Source organism: Humulus lupulus, chromosome 3, assembly GCF_963169125.1.
Source record: "Humulus lupulus chromosome 3, drHumLupu1.1, whole genome shotgun sequence".
Taxonomy (NCBI): domain Eukaryota; kingdom Viridiplantae; phylum Streptophyta; class Magnoliopsida; order Rosales; family Cannabaceae; genus Humulus; species Humulus lupulus.
In genome coordinates this window covers 253318749-253330364 of record NC_084795.1, presented here as the reverse complement: position 1 = coordinate 253330364, position 11616 = coordinate 253318749, and the positions used below count along the sequence as shown (strand labels likewise).

Genomic DNA, 11616 nt, shown 5'->3' with positions numbered 1-11616 from the left:
TATTTTCAAATATAAAATATATGACAATAAATCCATGAAAATATTAATTAAAACTTAATTAATTTTACACTTTTAAGACTAATAAAATGATATTTTTTAGCACTAATCACAACCCCCAACCAGCTTATTGCTAGTCTTTAGCAATTCAAGCGAAATGATAAATGTCAACATGATATATTTCCGGTCAAAAATTATAAAACAACTTAAGTATTAACACAAAATGTTAGTAATAAGTCAACAAGAGTTATCCAGTTTACTTCAAATAAATCTAGAGTTGTGAGTGTGTGCACCAAACTTGAACCTTCTTACCGCAAACTATAGCACATAAAGCCTTCGAAATTATGCCAAGTAAAGGTCTCAACTCCATTAACCTCTCATGTAATTGAAAATATTTAAAGTTTAAGGGTTTCACTCATGGAGTTGGAAAAGAAGTAAGCACTCATCAAATGAGTATATATTTAGGATAAACTCTTAAATAATTATTGAAACGAAGATAGGAAATAAACCATTTGGACAACCACCATAAAGAGTACCGCAAAACCAGTTTTTCGGGATTTTAAAGTTAAATAGACAATCTTTACATTTATTCTAAGAGCCATAAAATAAAACATGAAATTAATAAACACACATTTTTTTTTTGGACACAAGAGACAACATAATTGAAAATGATAGAAATATTGCTCTTATGTCTTTCTCCTTTTTTTTTTCTATATTTTTTTTCTTCTTCTTTTTTTTTTTTCATTTTCTTTTTCATGAACAACATAATAAAAGGCTCTCTAATAAGATTTTTCTATAGAAAATATTATCCCTAAAACATCATCCATTCATACCACAATACCTTGTCCAAATAATTATAACCATTTCTAAGAATCAATAAAAATTTATTAAAAGTTGTTTTCTCAAGTCTCACTTCTCACACAAAAGAATGAATTACTTAAACATGGAAAATTTCTAAGCAAATATGTGCTAACAACCATCTTACCACAACATTTGGCATGTGCATTAGGTAACTCTAGAGAAACTCTTAGTAATATAGATAACAAAAATTGACTTAAAAGTAACATTTTGCAAGAATAAATAAGTAATTTTTAAAAAATTTGACCGTGAAAATATTAATATGACAAAAAATCAACATGAATGTGCATGAATATGCTCACCACCCTCAACCAAAATCTGACAGTGTCCTCAATGTCTCAAAAGATAATAAATGTAAAAGAGTAGGGAAAGAGAACACCTGGATAGCGAGCGTCGAGTGACAGAGCGAATATTGATTCTCTAAAACATGAAAAATTGAAAACACGAAATGATAACAAATAAAATAAAATGACAAAAGGGAAATAAACAGAAAACAAACCTATGTACAAACAATTTGGAACACTACTCAGACTTGGTAAACCGGTTCCACAAGAGTGACTTCTTCAGGCTGGGTCACCCTCTCTATGTAGTGTTTCAGTCGCTGGCCATTTACTTTGAATTCTCTCCCATCAGTTGGGTCTATGACCTCAACAGCACCGTTGGGAAAGACAGATTTCACAACATATGGGCCAGTCCACCTTGATCTCAGCTTGCCAGGGTGGATATGCAGACGAAAGTCATAAAGATGCACTCGTTGGTTTGGCTCAAATTATTTTCTTAGGATCTGCTTGTCATGGGTCACTTTCATTTTAGCCTTGTAAATCCTAGAGTTGTCATAAGCATCATTCCTTAACTCTTCAATTTCTGACAACTGAAGCTTACGATGAGTCCTGCCACCTTGAGATCAAAATTTAGGCTTTTAACTACCCAATAAGCTTTGTGTTCCAACTCAACAGGAAGGTGGCAGGCTTTACCATAGACTAACCTATAAGGAGACATACCGAGCTGAGTTTTGTAAGCAGTGCGGTATGCCCAGAGAGCATCGAGAAGTCGTGAGGACCAATCTTTGCGGTCAGGATTAACTGTCTTTTCTAAGATTTTATTAATTTCTCGGTTGGCTAACTCAGCTTGGCCATTTGTCTGTGGGGTGATAAGGCAATGCAACCTTATGAATTACACCATATTTTTGCATTAAGGTCTCAAAAGAATAGTTGCAAAAATGGGTGCCTTGATCACTTATGATAGCCCGAGGTGTGCCAAGCCTAGATAACACATTTTCCTTTAAGAATTTCACAACAGTTGTGTTATCATTATTTTGACAAGGCACAGCTTCCACCCATTTTGAGACAGTCTATGGCGAGGAGAATGTAAAGGTAGCCAGAAGAAGGTGGAAATGGTCCCATAAAGTCTATCCCCCAACAATTGAATATTTCTATTACAAGAATTGGGTTTAATGTAAGATTTTTGCAATAGAAATAGAAATACAATAAAGACCACACTGTAAGATTTTTGCAGCAGTCTTTTTCATAGAAAAATGACCACCACAAGCTTCATTATGACAAAAGTTCAGAACACTAAAAATTTCATCATCTGGAATGCAACGTCTCATAATTTGGTCGAGGCAATACTTGAAAAGATACGGGTCGTCCCAATAGAAGTTACGAACCTCGACCAAAAATTTACGTTTATCTTATGCACTCCATGCAGTTGGAAGTTCGCCAGTCACTAAGTAATTAACGATATGAGCGTACCATGGCAACTTAGTGACTGCGAAGAGATGTTCATCAGGGAAATCATCTCGAATGGCAGGGCCATCAGCGGAATCTGAAAATTCAAGACGAGATAAGTGGTCCGCTACCACGTTTTCAACTCATTTCTTGTCTTTTATGGTCAGATCAAATTCCTGTAACAGAAGGATCCACCTAATTAAACGCGCCTTAGCATCCTTTTTGGAAAGGAGGTATTTTAAGGCGGAATGGTCCGTAAAGACTGTGATAGGTGAACCAATCAGGTAGGAACGAAACTTGTCAAGTGCAAATACTACAGCAAGTAACTCTTTTTTAGTAGTAGAATAGTTCATCTGAGCACTGTTAAGAGTTCTACTTGCGTAATAAACAACGAAGGGCTTCCCTTCCATTCTTTGACCTAAGACGACCCCTATAGCATAATTGCTAGCATCACACATGACTTCGAACGGTAAGTTCCAATCTGGTGGCTGAATGATAGGGGTGGAAGTGAGTTTTGCAACGAGCATTCGGAAAGATTCCTCACACTCAGGTGTCCAATTGAACACAACATCTTTTGCTAGGAGGTTTGACAAAGGGCGAGCAATTGTTGAGAAATTTTGTATGAACCTCCTATAGAATCCTGCATGCCCAAGAAAAGATCGAATGTCTTTAACAGTCTTGGGGGTGGGCAGCTTTGATATGAGTTCAATCTTTGATTGATCAACCTTAATTCCTCGTTCCGACACGACATGCCCCAAGACTATGCCTGATGGCACCATGAAATGACACTTTTCCCAGTTGAGTACCAAGCCCTTTTCTTTGCAACGTTTAAGCACAGACTCTAAATTGAGAAGACTTGATTCAAAGGAATCTCCAAAGATTGTCAAATCATCCATGAATACTTCCATACATTTCTCGATCATATCACTAAATATGCTCATCATGCATCGCTGGAAAGTGGCTGGAGCATTTCACAGGCCAAATGGCATGCGGTGAAAGGAAAAAGTACCAAAAGGACAAGTGAATGTGGTCTTATCCTGATCTTCTAAGGCAATCTCGATTTGGTAATACCCTGAATAACCATAGAGAAAACTATAGAAAGGATGACCTGCCACACGTTCCAATATTTGATCGATGAATGGAAGTGGAAAATGGTCTTTGCGGGTGGCTGCATTTAACTTTCTATAATCAATGCACATGTGCCACCCAGTTGTGACCTTGGTAGGAACAAGTTCCCCTTTTTCATTTTGTACCACTGTTACCCCAGATTTCTTGGGAACAACCTGAGTTGGGCTGACCCATTTATTGTCAGCAACAGGATAGATTATGCCAGAATCCAGAAGTTTCAAGACTTCAGTCTTTACTACTTCCTTCATCGTTGGGTTCAATCTTCTTTGAGGGTCATGACGCGGTATAGACCCGTCTTCCAATTGAATGTGATGGGAGAAAATTAAAGGACTAATACCTTTGATGTTAGCTATCGTCCATCCTAATGCATCTCTTTGTTCTTGCAACACATTGATGAGTTGGCGTTCTTGTGTGGCATCGATCTTGGAGGATATTATGACAGGAAAAGTGTTGTCAACTCCTAGGAAAACATGCTTAAGACCGTCAAGAAGTTGGGCCAACTTTGGTTGAGGAGCTTGTTCAATGGATGGTTATGGTGTTTCTCGATCTTGAGGGAGTTCCTCAAAGATTGGATTCCAAAACATGGTTTTTCTAGCTTGTGAGTGTTTGCCGATTTCAGGGTTGATTGCAGACTCATCAGGCTCAGAACTTTCTGAAATTTGGAAGAGGTGATTAAAATAACTAGAAGTGTATTTTGATTTGACCTCTTTCCGAAATAAGTGTATCGATCAGATAGGATTGGAAACACTCATCGTTATCAGGTGGTTGTTTGCCAATGTGGAAAACATTTACTTCTAGAGTCATGTTCCCGAAAGAGATTTTCATGAGACCATTCCTACAGTTAATGAGTGCATTTGCTGTTGCGAGGAAAGGTCTACCGAGAATTATGGGAATTTTGGACTCTATACTCACTTCAGATTGAGTGTCCAAGATGAGAAAATCAACAGGGTAATAGAATTTTTCAATTTGAATCAAAACGTCTTCTATTATTCCCCGAGGTTTCTTAACTGATCGATCAGCCAGTTGTAGCACCAAAGATGTGGGCTTGAGTTCTCCTAGACCTAATTGCAAGTATATTGAATATGGCATGAGATTTACACTTGCTCCTAAATCTAGAAGTGCTTGACCAAATTCATGTTCCCCTATTTGGCATGAGATGGTGGGACAACCAGGATCTTTGTACTTAGGCGGTGTTTTGCAGTCAATTACCGCGCTAGCTTGTTCTGCCAAGAATGCAGTTTTCTTGACATGATGCTTTCTTTTACCTTGGCATAAGTCGGCACTTGTTTGATCACATGAAACAATGGCAAGTTGATCTTCACTTGTGTTAAAAGGTCTAGGATTTCACCATGATTTTCCAGTACCTTTCCCGTGGATTTCAAAGCTTGAGGAAATGGTGCCTTTACTGGAATGCTTATTGGCACATCATCATCTGGAGCGGGCATTGACGTACTCGTTGTCTTAGTTAATGGTGAAACCGTACTTTGACCACTTCGAGTAGAGATGGCATTAACCTCTTTGAAATTTGTATCTGTAGAGGAGGAGGTTTGTGCCATGTGTTGCCCTTTTTGATGGATTAGAGGTTGAGCGAGAAGTCTCCCATGCTCTTGAATCGCCAAAGTAGTGTTTAGCTTTGTCATTTGGATTTTCATGTCCTACATTTCCTCTACCATTTGTGTGAAACAAGATTTGAGCTCTTGAGTTGAGGCTATCTAAGTTTGCGCAAGCATTTGTAAAGTATTCTCAAGAGAATTACTTGACTGCATGTTATTTTGAGGAGCAATGTATGATTTTGGTGGTTGTTGCTGCTCAGGCCTCCATTGGCTTCCAGATGCTTGGTTAGAATCCTTCCAGCTGAAATTTGGATGGTTGCGCCAACCAGGATTGTAAGTGTTTGAGAAAGGGTTATAAGGCTTCTTATAATCCCCTAAAGCATTGCAGTGTTCCTCATTTCCTCCTCTTAACTCACTAAGAGTTGGGCACTCTTGCGGTTGATGTTCCGTTCCTCCACAGATGAAGCATGGATCTCGTGTCTCTACCTTTGCAGCCATGTGGATTCCTTTACCTTCTTGAGATTTGAAAGCCTCGAATTGTTGTCTCAATGATTCAATTTGGCTTTTGACATTGTCATCTTCCCTTAATTGGTAGATTCCAGTTGATCGTGGCTTATCCATAGGACTCGGTCCATTCCATGTGTAGGACTTTTTAGCAAGATCGTCGAGGTACTCGAAAGCTTCATCGGGATCTTTTTGAAGGAATTCTCCATTGCACATCATTTGTATGAATTATCTTTGTCTGGTTGTGAGACCGTCATAGAAATAGCTGATCAGACACCAGCTTTCGTATCCATGATGTGGGCATTGATTTATCAAATCTCTAAACCTCTCCCAGACCTGATGGAAAGTTTCATGGTCTTTTTGGATGAAGGTAGAGATTTGCCTCTTAAGGCTGCTAGTCTTATGGGGCAGGAAATATTTGGCAAAGAATGCTTTTGTCATTTCGTCCCATGTTCCGATAGATCTAGGCCTTAAGGAATACAACCAGCTTTTTGCTTTGTCTTTGAGCGAGAAAGGAAAGAATTTCAATCTCACAATGTTGGTGACATCAGCTCGGTTGTTGAATGTAGCCACCACCTCTTCGAATTCACGTATATGCACGTACGGACTCTCATTTTCCAACCCATGGAAGGTTGGTAAGAGGTTAATCATGCCGGGTTTGAAATCGAAATTTGGAATATTGTTGGGATACATTATGCATGAAGGTGTGGCTGTACGCATAGGATGTAAATAATCCTCTAACGTTCTTGGTTGGACTTCATCTTGATGAGCCATCGTGGGTGGTTCAGGAAGTCTCAGTGAATCGGGAGTGTTTGAACGAATGGAAGAAAACGACGAACTAGGAGAGTTTTCTAAAGTTTCTACTTGTTGTCTCACAAATCTCCCTAGTGCGTCTCTGTTTCGTGGCATAAATATATTTTTTTATTATTTTGTAAGTATTATAAGCGTAAGTGTGTAATAATGTAATAAGTATACACCAAAATGTTCCCAGGCCAATTGAAAGGCTGCCAAGGTACCACTTTAGGCCCAAGAGCTTTTCTAGAACTCCCCGAGGTTCTTAGAAAAGATTGGAGGGTAACGCTAACACAGACCTTATTTAAGAACCAATTTTTCTAAGACAGAACAAGTTTGGTTTTTACTAATTTCCAAAATTACACAAATGTTCTCAATACTTTGTTTGATTTTTTTTTTTTTAAATTTTATGATTTAAAATTTTATGCTTTTTTTTTGGAAAAAAAACCTAAATCTAGAAAATAAAATTCTAAACTTAAAAATAAAATTAAAAAAATGAATAAATAAAATAAATAAATAAAAAACTACTAAGGAAAAATAAAATAAAAGAGAAATTAAAAATTATACTACTTTTTTTTTAATAGAAAAAAAAATAATTTACTATGCAAACCTTTAATTGTAGAATTACCTCCCCGGCAACGGCACCAAAAATTGATATCGCCCAATAACTCCTAAGCGGTCGCAGTAGTAATCGGGCTATGTCGTATCCACAGAGAGGTAAAATACAAGTAAAAAGAAAGATTAGTAAATCAGAAATAATAAACTTTGAAATAACGTAACTTTGAAAAAGAGTATAAACATTAAATGAATAGAATCGAGGAATTAGAATCATAAAGAAAATATGGAAGGCCTAAGTTACATTCATGCAAACATATATATATTTTAATAAAATTGATTCATTATACTCAACTATAATTCTACACCATTAATTATAGTTGGAAAATATATATAATAAAGCTCACCTTAAAATATGTTCTTTAATTAAATTATACTGACTTCTAATTTTAAAAACCTATCATATTATATACCTTAGAGCGACAAAATATCAATGACAGAATGCAGTAAAAAGCATATAATATAATAAATATCCTAAATTAAATTAAAAGCCTAAATTACATAAGAAGAGCATGACTAGACTTATGTAAAAGACACTAATAAATTTAGAATAAAAATTAGAAGAAAATAAATTTAATTGTAACAAATATATAGAAATGAAGAACAAAATAAAGAATCAATATATTAAAAATATAATGTGGAACATGAACTTCACTCTAGCCTTTCCACAAGAGAATTTAGCCTAAAATAGGCATTGTTTTCACTTAAAATAATGTAAAAGAAATGAAAGAAAAATAAGAAAAAAAATAATTTTCTCTCTCACTATACTCTCCACACTTAATTACACCATCTGATGATTTTTTACTCCATTTGGTCCTCTATTTATAGTGTAAATGAGACTCAAAAACGTGTAAAACCGTGTACAAAATAATGGGGAAAATGGCTGCAAAATAGGTGCAAAGTGGGATAAGTGGGGACAAATGCAGCAAACACGTGGCCACGTGTCAAGCACCGATTGGCTCAGCAAGGTGTACGTCAGGCGCGTGGGAGATAGCAGCTGATCGTGGCAGCTAACCGGTCGGGTGCGTGGGGAGCATAGACTGACGAGTGGGACATGTGTCCTTCTATGGTTGGCTCGGCAGCTGGCGTCGTGTCAGGCATCAAGCGGATGGGACGTGGCGTCAGGCTGCAGGTGCGTGGATCGGCTCGGCTGGCGTGGCTTGGCTGGGTGAATGGGGGGCTGCCAAGTGGCATCGTGACACTTGCTGAAGGCTTGGGCCTGGGTGATTTGGGCTTGATTTTGGGCCTATTTCTCCTTCAAAAATACCACTTTATCATCATTTTTTTCAATTATGTTTCTTTCTTTCTTCTTTCTTTTTGTTTGTGTCAAAAATATATTTTATTTCGTGAAAATTAAACACAAATTAAATTAAAATTAATATTTTCAAATATAAAATATATGACAATAAATCCATGAAATATTAATTAAAACTTAATTAATTTTACACTTTTAAGACTAATAAAATGATATTTTTGAGCACTAATCAAGGTGTCATCCATGTCGTTTGTGCATCAATCATGTTAACCTCATTGGCTTCAAGCTCGGTGATACTTGGTTGTGGTAAAATCTCTATTGGGACCACATTGAGCATGTCGACCTCCCTGGTTGTTGCAAGGCTATTGGCATTTGGATTTTGTTCTCTTGGGACTTTTTCGATTGTATAAATTCGAATTGGCCGAATGCTATTTTTTTGGGAATAGTGCCCTGAAAGCATTTGTATTGGACAATATTTTTAATTGAAATAAATAAATGGATTGAATTGTTATGTATATATTTTATGTCTTATATTATTCTTGATAATATTATGTAAATATCATAACATTCTCAAGTTTTTCTATGTGGTCTCAATCTCATATTGGTATGAGAGGATTGTGATTGAGATAACGAACTTAAAATAGTTCGCAGTAAAATAAAGTTATCAAATCTTTAGATTAAATACTACTAGTATAGTTCACTAGTATCATGAATACATGTGACCTAGATCCGGGTCACTAGTGTAGTAGGACACTTTAGTGGAGGTACTCTATATATTGAGAATATATAGAGCTGGACCAGATGTGTTAATTAATACTTAATTAAATATTGTTTCATTGTGTTAATTAAACACATCAATCGATGATCATATACAAGCTAATCTTAATCCCGAGGTTGCTATAAACTCTTATATATGTCATTTGATCATTTGATTCATGCATTAGGGTTTGTCAAAATGACCAGGCTAAAAATAATTGTTTTGGGGATTCAATGATATATATGGTTGGGGACATAGTAAACAAAAATTGAATCTGTACATTCTTATAGATTGAATAATGGTTCCCTATTGGGTTGACTTTTGGAACTTAAAGGTTATTGACGTCAAATTCATAAACATCATATGAATTAACCTTCACTAGTAAAGTCAATGGTACTCTAGGAAACAAGAAATAATTAAAATGGTAAAACAGTAGTTTTATTCCCGCTTAAATATGAACCATTAATGGAGGATTAATTTGTATGTAATAATTATATCAACAGACTTTACGGTTACAATAAAGTACTCAGTAAATATATGTCTATAATTGCAAGAGTGCAATCTCATATTTTTAGTGGAATAATCATGAGTTTAATAAATTATGATTATTGGGTTAAATAGATTTAATTAATAAGCTAAATTTATTAATGCTTGGAATTATAGGTCCATAGGTCCCCAAGGCAGCTCTATCAACACTATTCAAGGGAAGAGTAGATACAAGGATGAAAATGAAAAATACTTTCTGAGAGAAAATTTGTTCTTCAGGACAAATATAAAATTATATGATAATTGAGGTTGAATAATTAATTAAGAATTAATTAGTGTAATTTTAAATAATTAAGTGAAATTAATTTATACACTAAATTTCGAAATATATAAATAAAAAATGAATTGGTTTTTAAAATCAATTATTTTATTTAGTGGGAGTAATTAAATATGGTAAAAAAATAGTTTTGAATTATTATATTTATGTAATAAATAGTGATGAATTATTATATTTATTTTATAAATAATATGGCAGGGGGAGTCGCGGCTTGAGCTCGCTGTGCTGAGGCTGCCCTGATCTCGCTGGGCCTGTCCTTGGTTGTTTCTATTTCGGACATACTGTCCAAGGTAACCCCTAAAGATCAATCATTTGATCTTGTCCTTTAATTGTCTGCATTACTTAGTTATGTGACCAGCGTCCTTGTGGAATCAATAGTATTTGTTTTGATCTCATTTAGCACATTGGTTGCGCATCGTTTCAGGTCGTCGAAACGGGACCTGTGTTTCATTGGCTACATATATGTTTTCTCGAGTATCATTTAATTCAGTGTATACAGTGTAGATCAAGACATATTTATCCCCTTTTTTCTTCTTACTCCCTTCGGTCTCGGGAGCACTACCTTCATTCTTTTTCCTTTTGGAAGAGTTATTGTTTAAAGGATAATTCATGGCTGGTGCTATCGAGGTTGTCGTAGAACTGATGTTTGTCGTTGTAGTTATGAGGGCAGGAGGTGCTAACTGTAGCGCCTAGCCTCCTCTACATTGATAAACCTCTGAGCTCGGAGAGTGAAATCAGTGATAGTCCGCATTGGTTTTCTTTGTAAGTCGTCCTAGAGGGGGCTTGCTAGTAATATTCCGGCTCCAACATCCATTTAAGTAGCTGTTGTCATCGACATTTCGAGCCCTTGCTACCTCGATGCTAAATCTAGCCATATACTTTTTTAGTGATTCACCCAGTTGTTTCTTTAAGTTCGCCAGAGAGGATGCATCAGGTTTAATGTTTTTTGCAGCCCATAATTGCTTCTTGAAATCTTTTGATAATTGTTTCAATGATGAGATTGAGTGTCGTTAGAACTTATCGAACTAGCTCTTTGCCACTCTTGACAATGTTTTAGGGAAAAGCATGCACCTGAGCTCGATACCAATATTACTGGCTCTCATGATGGTGTTAAATGTGCTCAAATGACTGCTCAGGTCAGTATTTCCGTAATATGGCACTATGAGTGGTATATTAAACCCTTGGGGAAAAGGTGTGCTCAAAATGTGAGGGGTGAAAGGCTTGAGTTCCTCATCTGAGTCATACGCCTTTTCCGTATTTTTCATCTCGGAGGAGCCTGAACTGTTCCTGAAGTTGCCTTATCCTTTCTTGGACCAGATCTACCACGGGCGGAACATGTACTACTGGCGGCTGGTTATTGTTCATAGGAACTCTAGCTCCTTGTTGTAGTATTGGGTTATAGTTATTCCCGTACACAAGCTGTAAGGGCTCCTTTTGGGCATTTAAGTGTGCCCTTAGATACTGGTTCTAGGGGTTGTATTGCCCCCAGTTATGGTTCAAGTGATCTCGAAGATCTGGATTATGATTAGGACAATCCTCATAATACTCTGGGCTGGCCTTTGTGAAGCTCCCTTGTCAGTTCGCGGTCACTAGGCGCCTATGGCGGT

The 11616-nt window shown here is 36.5% G+C and overlaps 1 non-coding gene across 1 annotated transcript; it reads left to right on the top strand.

The window, feature by feature from the left end:
- The first annotated feature begins 6053 nt into the window (after window positions 1-6053).
- Window positions 6054-6160, top strand: LOC133827788 (small nucleolar RNA R71). Its single transcript, XR_009890439.1, has one exon. It is a non-coding gene; the product is annotated as a small nucleolar RNA R71 (small nucleolar RNA).
- Window positions 6161-11616: the final 5456 nt, after the last annotated feature.